The sequence below is a fragment of the Meles meles genome, chromosome 4, assembly GCF_922984935.1.
Source record: "Meles meles chromosome 4, mMelMel3.1 paternal haplotype, whole genome shotgun sequence".
Classification (NCBI taxonomy): domain Eukaryota; kingdom Metazoa; phylum Chordata; class Mammalia; order Carnivora; family Mustelidae; genus Meles; species Meles meles.
Genome location: NC_060069.1, coordinates 63,827,910 through 63,841,086, shown reverse-complemented (window position 1 = coordinate 63,841,086; position 13,177 = coordinate 63,827,910). Strand labels below are relative to the sequence as shown.

Genomic DNA, 13,177 nt, shown 5'->3' with positions numbered 1-13,177 from the left:
ATATTTATTTCCCTACAGACAAATTTGGGTGGATCCCTCTGAATGAAAGAACAGTCTGGAAGTTGTATTGCCTCATGGATTATCTACCCACTATTCTCAAACATCTTTACTGGCCCTATGCCCTCAGCCTACTCTCTGTTTAATCAACTGCAATCTGGTCCCTCCCTTCACCACCACATTGAAACTACTCCCACTAAGTCACCAATGGCTTTCTAATTGCTAAACCCAAAGGAAGCTTTCCAAGTCTCAGTCAGTGCTGTGCCAAGTATGTCGGAAACTGTGGTAAAAGGAAAAAGGCGTGCCCTGTATACACTTATTAAGATATCCTCCCATATTTTGAACCAAGCAGAAAAAGGTAGTGAAGCTCTAAAATCAAAAAATATGATTATAAATAAAGCCCCATGCTATCCAATTTATTGGCACACCCTTATCAACCCTGAAACCAGCTCAGTGGGAAAGCAAAAGCTTTGCAGGTCCAGCAACTGCAGGCTGTCATGATGCACAATAATGGAGGGTAATAAAACAAAACCACAACCTCATCTTCATTTAAAATTTTGAACTTTTGTTTACCATGGATTCTTTTGCATTAATTTTTTATTTTGAAAAATAATGCATTTTTTATATTTTTATCTTGATTACTGATTGATATTCCTTAAGGTTTTTTGCCCAAGGTTACTGCATTATTCACCCCTAATTCCAGCCCTGCTCACGGTACTTAACCTCTCTGCACACTTGATACTATTTTTCCTGTCTCCGAAGTCTGTCCCTTCTGAGTTTCTGTCACACTGTTGTCTTCTGATTCCTTTCATACATCACCAGTATCCTTTCTCAGTATCTTTCCTGGGACATTCTTTTCTTTCAGCCCTTCAGTATTTGTTGCTCTCAGTAACTCATCCTCACTGCTCTTAGCATGCCATGGTTTATACTTTTCCTGGCTGCATCTGCTCATTTCCAGTGCTATTGCTTTTTTCCACACCTTTGTTATTTCATGGCTGAACAGTTGCAATAGGCTGCTAACAAATTGCTCTTATTTTCATGCTGGCCTCTCTCTCATGTACAATGAAGGCAGAATGATTTTTTTTTCTAAAGTGAATATGTAATTCATTTACTTATTAACCAAATATTTATTAGTATTTCTTTTCTGCACCAGGCACTGTGTTAGAGTTTAGGAATAAATCAGTAAATAAAGGCTATACTCTCCTGAAACTTGTATGTTAATTTTACTTGAATATTGCTGTGGCCTTATTCTAGAATTGTATTTAATTTTTATCTAAATATGTTTGCATGATGGGTTGGGTGAGAAGGGCATTTCCCCTATTTCTCATATTTTGATTATAGAAATTTTTGAATGTTTATTATCTTCTAATCAGTTGTATATAAAGTGGAAGAAGCCCAATTCTGCTTTGTAAAAAAATTGTTGTTTTACAATGGAGATGGAAATGATGACCCACTCTCTTGTTAGTACTTAGGCTTGTCTTTCAGACCTAGAAATACAAGATATGATAATCACCCTTTTTCTTGACTATATCTGAGTCAATTGGTTTTACACTTATTACAAATTATATCCCAAGTCTTGGCATGTATGTGCTGCCATTGCCTTTAAACAAATTGGAATCCAGCATAGTGACATGTTTTATTTAGCTCACTCTATGTGTGTGCTTGATTTAATTTTATTCAGTTTTTTAAAAAAAATTAATAGACTTTATTATTAATAGTATGTCGTTTCGGGGTCACAGCAAAATTGAGCAGAAAGTGGAGTTCCCATGTACCCTTTCCTCATGGATGTATGACATTCCCACCACTAACATCACACCCCAGAATGGTACATTTATAACAACCGAAGAACCAGCATGACTCATCAGTATCTACCAGAGTCCATGTTGGTATTAGGGTTTATGCTTTTTGATCTCTGTGGGTTTTGGTAAAAGTATAATGTTATGTTTCCACCATTATAGTATTATACAGAATAGTTTCACTGCTCAAAAATCCTGTGTTCCACCTATTCATCCTTACTTTCCCCTAAGCCCCTGGCAATCACTGATCTTTTTACTGTCTCCATCATTTTGTATTTTTCAAAATAATATATAGTTGGAATCATATAGTATGTAGCCTTCAGATTGACTTCTTTCACTTGATAATACGTATTTAAAGTTTATTCCTATGCTTTTGTCTAGATACGTCACTGTTCATTCATCTGGTCAGATACATCTTGGTTACTTCCAAGTTTGGGCAATTATGAATAAAGCTATGAATATCCATATTCAGGTTTTTGTGTGGACATAAGTTTTTAACTCTTTTGGGTAAAGACCAAAGAGCACAATTGTGGAATCATATGGTGAGACTGTGTTGAGATTTGTGAGATACTGCAAACTGTCTTTCAAAGTGCTTTATTATTTTGCATATCCAGTGGCAATGAATGAACATTCCTGTTGCTCCATATTCTTATCAGTGCCGTCAGTGGTTTGGATTTTAGCCATTCTAACAAGTATGTAATGGTATTGCATTGTTTTCATTTGCAATTCTCTAAAGATGTATGATGCACATCTTTGCATATGCTTATTTCTACCTATATATCTTCTATGGTGAGGTGTCCAAATCTTTTGCCCAATTTTTCACTTGGACTGTTTATTTTCTTCTTACTGGGTTTCTTTGTATAATTTGGGTAACAGTCTTTTTGCACATTTTCTCTTCATAGCTATCTTCCAATTCTCTTGACAGTGGCTTTCACATAGAAGATTTTTTATTTTAGTGAAGTCCAACTTATCAGTTCCTTTTTCATGGATCATGCCCTTAGTGTTGTATCCTAGAAAGTCACTGCCAGACGCAAGTTCATCCAGATTTTCTTTTATGTTAAATTCTAGTTTTATTGTTTTACATTTTATATTTAAGCCTATGACCTATTTTGTTAATTTTTATGAAGCTTGTAATTTCTGTATCTAGTTGTTTTTTTTTTTTTTTTTTTTTTTTTTGGTTATGACTATCTAGGTGTTCCAATACCATTAGCTTAAAAGACTATCATTTCTTGAATGAACTGTCTCTCTTTGTCAAAGGTAAGTTGACTATATTTTTGTGGTTCCATTTTGTTCCTTTGATCTGTTTGGTTTTTTTTACCAATACCATGCTGTCTTGATTGCTACAGCCTTATTTTAAGCCTTGAAGTTGGATAGCATCAGTCCTCTGACTATGGTCTTCTTCAATATTATTTTGGCTATTTGTGACCTTTTGCCTCTTTTTATCAACTTTAGAATCCATTAATATCCACAAACAAACTTGCTGGGATTTTGATTAGGATTGCACTACATCTTTAGGTCAAGTTGGAAAGAACTGACATATGGACAGTATTAATAAGTCTTCCTATCTGTGAAGATGGAATAGCTTTCTATTGAGTTCTTTGATTTTGTAGATCAGAATATTATAGTTTTCTTTATATAGATCTTATATGTATTTTTGTAGACTTACCCCTAAGTACTTTTTGTGGTGCTAATATAAATGTTATTTTTTTTAACGCAAATTCCACTTGTTCATTGCTGGTATATTGGAAAACAATTGACTTTTTATATTCTCTTTCCTACAATTCTTTCGGGAATTTTTTAATTGATTATTTCAGATTTTCTACATAAGGTAACCATATCATCTGTGAACAAAGACAGCTTTATGTCTTCCTTTCTAATCTGTATATATGTTATTTCCTTTTCCTGTCTTATTGCATTAGCTATGACTTCCAGTGTGATGTTGAAAAGAATTAGTGAGGGGGACATCCTTCACTTGTTCTTGATCATAAAGGGGAAGCATCTAGTTCCTCATTATTAAGTATGATCTATAGGATTTTTAGATGTTCTTTATCAAGTTGAAAAGTTCCTTTCTGTGCCTAGTTTGCTGAGAGCTTCATCATGAGTCAGTGTTGGATTTTGTCAAGTATTTTTCCTGCATAAATATGCATAATATATGCATATATATATGCATGCATATATTTTTTATATATTATATATTATATATTTTTAATAATTTTATATATATGCATATATATATATAAATATATATATATATAAAATTTTTCTCCTCTAGTAGACTATTGATGTAATGAATTGCATTAATTAAACCAATCTTGAGTATCTGGAATAAATCCAACTTGCCCAGAGGATATAATTTTTATACACAGTGTGTTTAAAAATAAAATTGTGACAAACCATAAAAAACTCTTAATCCTAGGAAACAAACTATTTGCTGGATTGCTGGAGGGAAAGAGGGGTAATGGGATGGGGTAACTGGGTGATGGACATTAAAGAGGGCACATGATGGCATAAGCCCTGGGTATTACATAAGACCGATGAATCACTGATCTCAAGAAACCAATAGTATGTTATATGTTAATTGAATTTAAATTGAAAAAGAATTTGTAACATTTAAAAGTTGAGGCCTTCCCCAAATTTATTTTGGGTTTCTTTGAAGAAGAAGAGTGGCCATCCTTAAACTTATTGTCCCACATGGCAACAATCTGCTGGAGCTCAGTAGCCATTGCTACTTCCAATTTTACCACAGTCTTTGCAACTCTTCATTGCTTTATGTCCAGTTGCTTCACTAATTTGCATTGTCTGCCTCAAATGAACTCCAGCATCCTCAGGCCTCAGAGCCAATGGGCATGCTCTAAGTGCTTATGTTACTTGACCTCTGTGTTGCCTGAACCTTTTCACATTGTTGAATCTCTTCATTCCTTTGCACTTGTAACCCTGTTACATTCTTCCCACTTCTTTTACATGGATTCTCCTCTTAACCATCTTTTAAAAGTTGAAGTTCATTAAAATCCCATCCTTTTTTCTTCTCTCTACACACCCAGCATAGGCAATCATCCCCATTTGGTGTTTTTTTAGATCCTGGGCTCTCTGCTCTTCTCCTCTGTACATACTATTGATTTTTCATTAATATTATTAATATTTTGGGGGGTATATAAATTGTCCCAAGGAACCATGGAAAATATCAAAGTAATAATGACTTGTGACAGGCCTTTAAAGGGAATGGTGATTCATGGATTTGAAATGATGATAGCTGGAAGGAATGGAATAAAAGATGTACATCGTGAGATATATTGACAGTCTAGAAATGTGTTCAGTTTATTCTCACTAGTCTGGTCTTAATCTTAATTGACAGGAGAACAGATGAAGCCCTGAAAGCTCCTACTTATATAATAGTGAAAGACTGTTCTGAAATCAAACATGATCTTAGAGACAAGTCTGGAAAGAAAATAATATTTAGATCTTATCCCATAAGATCTAAGATCTTAAGATCCAGTAAAGGGAATGTAGTAGTGATACATACTATGATGTGATAAATCTCAAAAATATACTAAGTAAAATAAGCCAAATATGTAACAAAGGTCACATATTATTTAATTACAGTATTATGTGTTCAAAATTGACCAATCATTGGTTTCCTAGGGCTAGGATTGGGAGTGATGATTGACTATAAATGGGCATTGAGAACCTTTTTGGGATAAATAAATTATAATGATGGTTGCATTATTTTATAAATTTACTAAAAAATCATTAAATTATACAGAATGGATGTGTTATATAAATTATATCTCAAACCTATTAAAAATAGCAATAGCTAGTCTTTTTCTATGCACTTATAAAGTACATAATATAACCCTATGAGATGGTATAATTAATATGATTTTCCAATTTCACAGATGAGAAAATAGGCCTAAAGTTTAAATGACAAGGTCATAGAGCTCATGGTTTAGCTGGAACTGAAATTTGGAAAGATTGACTTATAACTTACATTGCTTATCTTTTTGAGTTAATTGACCAAGTAGCAATTATCCCTGAAGCATCAGATAGTTTATATTTATGAATAACTGGCAGGGGTGGTATCATTGTAGGTATGAAATCCAGAAAACCAAAGTGGCCTGATGGGCTGCCTTATTGGGATCAAGAACTTGACATACAACACAGAGCCTAAAGCTAAGTAACTATGTGTAAATAGACATGTGGTCTGGGAGGGAAAGGTCAGCCTTCTTTTAACTTGGGTGAGAATAATCATTTATTTTCCATAATTAAGCATAAGAAGGAACGGACTAATTTTTAATAGTATTTTGGTAAATATATCATGTACCAAGAACCTATAGCTTGTTATTCCAACTGTTTTTTTTCAGATATTTTCTAGACTGATCTCCTAAATCTCCTACATTGGTCAGTATACACAGTAGTAATGGTTAATAATAATATCTTGTAGTTACTGAGTGATTACTCTCTAATAGATTGTGTGTTTCACTGCTGTTAACTCATTAGTATTTACAAAAACCATAGGAACTGACTACTACAGTTATAATTTCTCTTCATTTTTCAGATGAGGGAACTGAGGCATGGTGAGCTAAGTTACTTATTTAAGGATAACACAGCTAGTAAGTAGCAAAACCAGGCTTTGAGCCCAGACAGTCTTCTTTGGGTCTCAGTAATTAATAACTACAATAAGCCTACATCTCAAGGCCATAAATCCTAGAAGAAACAGTTTCCAGAATGGGGAAAGTGTTAATTTATTCATTCATTTAGTATTGATTATCAGCACTGTTATGCATTATACTAGGACATTGCTGATCATTAAATATGCTTTTAACTATGCAGATTTTATGAATGAACATGCTGTCTTTCAATATGCCTATTCCTTGAATTTAATATTTTGAGTGGACTAATCAAGAGGAGTTTTTATCTTTTAATAATTTTTCTCCCATCATCTTCCTCCTTTTGAAAAACATAAAACAGTATGAATTTAACATCATAGAATAGTAGTAAGAATAATCTTCAGAGCATTTTCATCTCACTATTTTTTAATGTGTGTGAATGTAAAAGAGGAGCAAAAGAAGAAAAAGTTCGTTTAGTACATCCCACTAGTCATTTGCTATGAATAATTCCCTATGGTATTTTGGCAAAGACAGGCTCTTGTCTAATTTTAAATGACTCAGTTGAAGAAGCTTCAGCTGGAAGTTGATTCTAGAGGCTAATGGACTTGCTATGAAAGGTTTCTAACATTTAGCCTAATTTTCCACTCCTTAAAATTTTAGAGCATTCCTTCTAATTACTTTCTGTAACCTACTCAGCCTCTGCTGCCTCCTTGGTTCACACTATTTGTGACTCACTGTCCTTCTAGATAGATATTATGTCTCCCTACTGTGAATTATTTCTGAATGAAGCAAAGTTTTTATCTTTACATAGGATGGTAGTTCCTATATTGAGGGATAATTGTATATGCTTCTTTTTTTAATTTGTGCTGTTATGCATAAATGTACCAAATTATATATTCATCTTTGATTTAAATTTGTGAATTTCAGATCTTTGAATCTGAATCCTAACAGTCTGAACAGTGCCCATTTACTAAATTCATAGGTGTGAAGTCTAGGTCCATATTACCAAATTTTCTAATACACAGCAGATCTGAATGCTTTTTCCTGTTTTCCATAGATACATATCTAAATAAAAACACTCTTAAATGGCTATTGAATAAACGTTTATATAGAGTTTAGGCATTTGAAGTCCATTGCCACTTTTTAGATTTTTTTTTTTTTTTTTTTTTTTTTTGACAGAGAGAGAGATCACAAGTAGGCAGAGAGGCAGACAGAGAGAGAGGAGGAAGCAGGCTTCCTGCAGAGCAGAGAGCCCGATGCGGGGCTCGATCCCAGGACCCTGAGATCATGACCCGAGCCGAAGGCAGCGGCTTAATCCACTGAGCCACCCAGGCGCCCCCATTGCCACTTTTTAAAAGAGAAATGATGATTATGTGGAAACAATGATTTTTTTATGACTAAGAAATTTGAATTTTCTAGAAGCTGTCAGTCAATAATATTCTTATTGATTGACATGCTTCTTTCCACCTTTATGTAGAAACTCTTCAATAGGCTAAATAATTTTATTGTTTGTTTCCTGATACAACTGCCAAGATTTCAGCATTAAATATAATACATTGAGGCAAGGTTCTTTCCAGGAGAAATAACTTTATCTTGCTTGTCTTTTATCAATACCTTGCCATTATATTTTGTGTATTATAACCCTTTCACAGCATAGTCATAGCTGCTGGTGCTAGTCTGTGTTCTAGACAGAAACAATCAAGAAGGGGGATTTATTGTAAAGTTTAAACATCAACGATTTTGTGGAAATTGTATATATTATAGAACATAATATATATTGTTTTTTTTTTTTCAGGGGAAATTCTGTCTGGTTACTACCTTCCACAAGGATTTGTGGTGATTTTCCTTTTTCTACTCACACACTGTCATGGAAAGTGTTATCTGGCCACATGTGAGGCTCAGAGCTGGGGGATATACATGTTATAACAAATCCTTGATTAACAGAGGCCCATACTGAGCTGCAGTCCGCTCTCCTGTGTCCCTGCTGAGAATTATTGTGCAAAGGTTTGTCTTGACAGGCAGTCCTATAAAAATTGGAGCTTATCTGCTATATTGCTTTGATATTTCAATCTAAATTGGATAGATTTTACACTTTGACACTTGGTATATTGTCTTTCCTTTGGATATACAGCTTGTGGGTGTATTAGCATTTACTGAAAGTGCTATAGCAATTCCCATATCAAAGTAATGCTGCTCCTTGGTGTTCTTCAGAGTAAACCTAAGATGTCACATTTCAGGGCAGGTAAAATATAATTGATATCCTTTAATTACTTAAATTTCTGTACATACTAGTAGCAGTTGAAGAAGCTAGGTCTGCCACAACCAGGTCAAGTCATTATGGACAGATGCTAATAAATACTCCTCTTTTTATCTAATCTGTAGTTCCCAAATAGGAGCAGATATTAGAATTATTTGGAGGGCTGGTTAAAAACAGAGATTATTGTCTCCTTCTTCAGAGTTTCTAATCCAGAATCTGATAGGGCCTAAGATTTTATATTTCTGACCAGTTCCCAGGTGATGTTGGGAACTTCTAGTCTTGGGATCACACTTAAAGAATTGGATTCTAGGGTACTGTCTAACCACAGAGCTTAAAGGCTGTGAATGGACCAGATCTCTTCTTGGGCTTATGCTGGAGAACCACTGAACTAATATATTGATTGGCAAGCATATTCTGTAATGGAGCAGATGGTAAATATTATAGGCTTTTGGGATATACAGTCTCTGTTGCAACAACTGAACTCTGCTATTATAGTAGGAAAGCAGCCATAGACAACACAGAAACAATGGATGTGGATATGTTGCAATACAATTTCATTTACAAAACATGGCCCATGGCATATAGTTTGCCAATCCCTGATCTAATTCATCATCTAATTCATCAAGTAACTTGTATCTTTCCTAGCTCACAAGATATCTTTATCCTGTACAGTAGTCAGCAACTGAGTGTCCAGCTTTGAGCTGGGAACTCGGGGGGATATTTAAAAAGTATAAATATGATTTTTCTACTCTTTTTCAAAAGATTAGATTAGTGTAGTATAGTCTTGAGAAAATTTAAATGCCTAAGCTGGAATAGATTTCATGATATAGGTGAATCTTGGAGAATGATTGGAAACTAGGCAAAAGAGAACAAAATAAATGTCTCGGAAAGGAAGGCCAAAAGAGAAAAGGTATGGAGGGAACACTGTATTCTCCCAAAGGACAGCAAGGAGATTTGTGATATGGAAAGGTTTAGAAATGTTAAGAATCACAGATGCCATTTAACTAACATTTATTGTGCAGACTCTCTATACTGGCACAGTGATAGGTCCTGGGGACATAGTAAACCAATGCATAGTCCTTGCCTTCAAGTATCTCCGGTGGATCAAGATATTAAAGAATCCCAAAGCCATCTACAAGTATTTGGAGTTGGTAGTCTTAGCTCATGGTGGGCTTTCAATGGGTGTTAAACTGAAAATGAAATTTATGATTGACATTGGGAATTTTTGTTAGTTCTTGATCAGTAGAGTGGCTGGAAGCTTTTAGGAAGAGTCATCCTCCATAAGCTAGTAAAATGATTACCATGTAAAAGAACAATTGTTACTGATAATCTCACAAAAACTTTGCTAATATGGAGAATAGTGTGTGTTGGGTTTTTCTTTATTTTCTGCTTTGTTTTTATATATTGTGCTTACTAAAATCCAAATTAGTGTATTATGTTTTTATCAAGCCATGATGAGAACTAAGGACAATTTCCAGGGAGTTGTACTGTTTTGTCTTTCTGATAAAAGTATATGCTATTTGATACTCTGTATAAAGAAAAAAAAACTCCTTGGACAAAAGGAGCTCTTTATTTCTGAAATTTTTTCCTAAAACTCTGGGTGTAAGGTCCAGGTAGAGTCTATTATCAAATAAAACATTTAGTAGAGCTGATGATAGGTGTGGTGTGAGTGTTTGAATGAGATGATCTCTAAGCTTCCTTCTAATTTCAGTGTTTTGACTTTAGATGATATTTGAAAGATCCACAAGGAGCTAATTCAGGCAGGTTTCCTTAAGAACCTGAGAAAATAACATCCTGAATAATGCATTTCAATACATGAAACTCAATTTTATTTCATTTAGTAAATAGAATCCTGAATTTGTGGTTTAAAAAAGCAAGGAATTATCAAAGATACTATGTTAGACAAGATGAACTATGACTTTTCAGTATCTAAACCATTCTACACAGTTTGATTTTTTAATCAAATGTAGGGATGCAGATGACAGCATGCTATTTTTATCTAGTTAGATACCAAGAGAAAGGTGAGGGGCAAATTCCTGTGTGACTTAGATTTCCTGTGATTTGTAGCTTGAAAACCCAAGTCTCTGTGAGTGTGCCAATACCATTTTTAAAATGGCTTCTCCATTTTTAATGTTGAGGTAGAGCAGAAGCCTACATTTGTACTAAGACAATAATTTATTGCTTGCACAGCCTTGCCCATGGGTAGACTATTGAGGCACTTTTAAGTAAAAATTGAGAATTGAGTAGTTATCTTTAGTCTTCCTCATTTCATATCCCCTTAATTTCGTACAGATGAGATACTCTGAAATATCCTGAAAATCTGTGTGTGTTTGTACATGTGTGCATATGTGTTTGTACTGATGATGTAATGTCACTAATCTTGAGCCAAGGACTTTATTTGATAATAAGTGGGTCCAAAGAGCTTATCATTCCATATTGTCCAAGTTAGGTTACTATTATCAAGAAGCTCTGAAATTGGTGAGAAAAGAAAAAAAGAGTTGGATGAGACTTCAGAATTGGGTAAATCTACAGAAACTGCCTGAAGCATTTTTCCCTGAAAGCAGAAGGAATTTAAGATACAAATACAGAAATTTTATTTTATCCTGTATGGTGGTAGTTGAATACTTTATGACACTTGATTTCCTATTATGTAAAACTTAAGGGAGATGTATGATTCTGAAATGTGGGAGCAAAAAATTAGAAAAGTGAAGAGAAAGTAAATAATACTGCAAGTTGACTTTGAGGAAAATAAATAACTTATTTTGGGGGAATAATTTTAAAAGGAGGATAAAAACACTAGTTTTCAGATATTGCAAAGCTAAAATCAAAATCTAAAAAATAGGGGAAGAAAGTTAAACAGCTCTATTATTATGGCATAATTAATATCACAGCCCATATATACAAAATATAGAATATCCAATCTTAGTGTTAGGAAATATAAAGTAATAGGGAAAGTCCATCAATCTCCTGAAATATTTCATTTCCATCATTGAGCACCTAGTATGTGTTAGGCAGTGTGCTAGGCACACACTGTCTCTACTTTGACAATAGTTCTTCAAATTACCTATTTTCATCCAAATTTTAAGTGAAGAACTTAGTAGAGAGTTATAGAAATTACCCACAGTCACACAGGTGTTCAGTGGAAGAGCCAGGCTTTCAGTCCTAGCTGTGCTCTTTCTACTACACTTTTATTTCTTTGGTTAACCCTTTCTCCCCAAAGACGTAAGAAGTCCATTTGTGTCCAGGTATTTGTTTTCTTGTGTATTTGTTTATTGTGTTTGATAGTACATGGCATAAAGAAAATATGCCATTTAGGCTAGCTAAATTAAGGCATAAATGTAAACACAGAGGAATGAAAGCAAGAGAGAAGAGTATTTGTGTGATTGGTAAAGTACACTTGTCCTTTAAATGCTGTTTTTTGTTTTGTTTTGTTTTGTTTTAAATGTCTATACATTCTTGCAAAAAAGAACAAATGATTTCAGGCTGCTTACAATAAAAAGAACTCTAAAAACCATTAACTAAAGAATGAAATTCAGGTGCCAACGGATAACTTATCTAATACAGCTCCCAATTTAAACTGATCACCTCTGTTTTTTGATTTATGAACAGGAAATGAGCTTTGACTGTTGGGGACCTGGATGAAGAGCCCTGGGTTCAACTTGTCAGAGTCCTGTAGCCTACAAAGATCCTCTGGTTGCACAAGGATCATTCAATTGAAGTAAGACCTAATTGCTTTAATTAGACTGTAAGACTTTTACTCTTGAGTCAGTTTTTAATAAGATGACTTGGCATGCCTCTATTATGTGCCAATCGTTGCTAATTTTGATTTTAAAAAAAGGAATGAGCATTTTTCTGTGTCAAATTCTTAGGTATTTCAATTTCTGTTCATTTGTTTATTTCATGGACTTGAATCCTTTTCTTCAGATATCATTATCTAAATATTTTAATTCCATTGTGGTTGTTCAAATTGTGCAATTTTCGTGCCTTTGTAGTATCAAATCATTTTTATACAACTATAAATGTTATTATAAGTAATCAAATTAGTCTCTCTCTCTTTTAGTTTAAATTGACCCACTGATTTTACTAAAAAATGACAACAATGCAGTTTGTGCTATGATTCAGCATGGCTCTGCATTACTTATTTATTCCAAGTTTATACAAGTTAACTTTTTGGAACATCTGTCTATATGGGGTCACATATAGTCTGTGAACTCTCAGTTAGGCGTTAGAGTTTTAATATATGTTTAAAGAGGGTTTATTCTTCTTCCTAGAATACTCTTACTTTGAGGGAATGATGCTAGTGTATAATTGAAATGCTTTTCTGTAAAGCGCTAGCAACAATTAATGTTCAAATGCTGGTTCAGGTTCAAATTGCTGGTTCAGTAAGTTCAGGCTTACTGTGCAGGAAACTTAACATGGCACGGGTGATACAAAGACCCAAAAGATAGCACGGGACCAAGAGCTAGGAGTTCTGAGCAGACACAGCATGGCCACCAACATACTTTAAGAACTTGGACAAATCA

The 13,177-nt window shown here is 34.2% G+C and overlaps 1 protein-coding gene across 1 annotated transcript in view; it reads left to right on the top strand.

Moving 5' to 3' along the window:
* Positions 1-13,177, top strand: part of NAALADL2 (N-acetylated alpha-linked acidic dipeptidase like 2) — a 1,427,879-nt gene that overhangs the window by 330,419 nt on the left and 1,084,283 nt on the right. Inside the window, exon 3 of the mRNA XM_046003219.1 lies at positions 12,264-12,372. The gene's annotated coding sequence lies outside the window, so the exon portion shown is untranslated. The remainder of the gene's footprint in view (positions 1-12,263; positions 12,373-13,177) is intronic.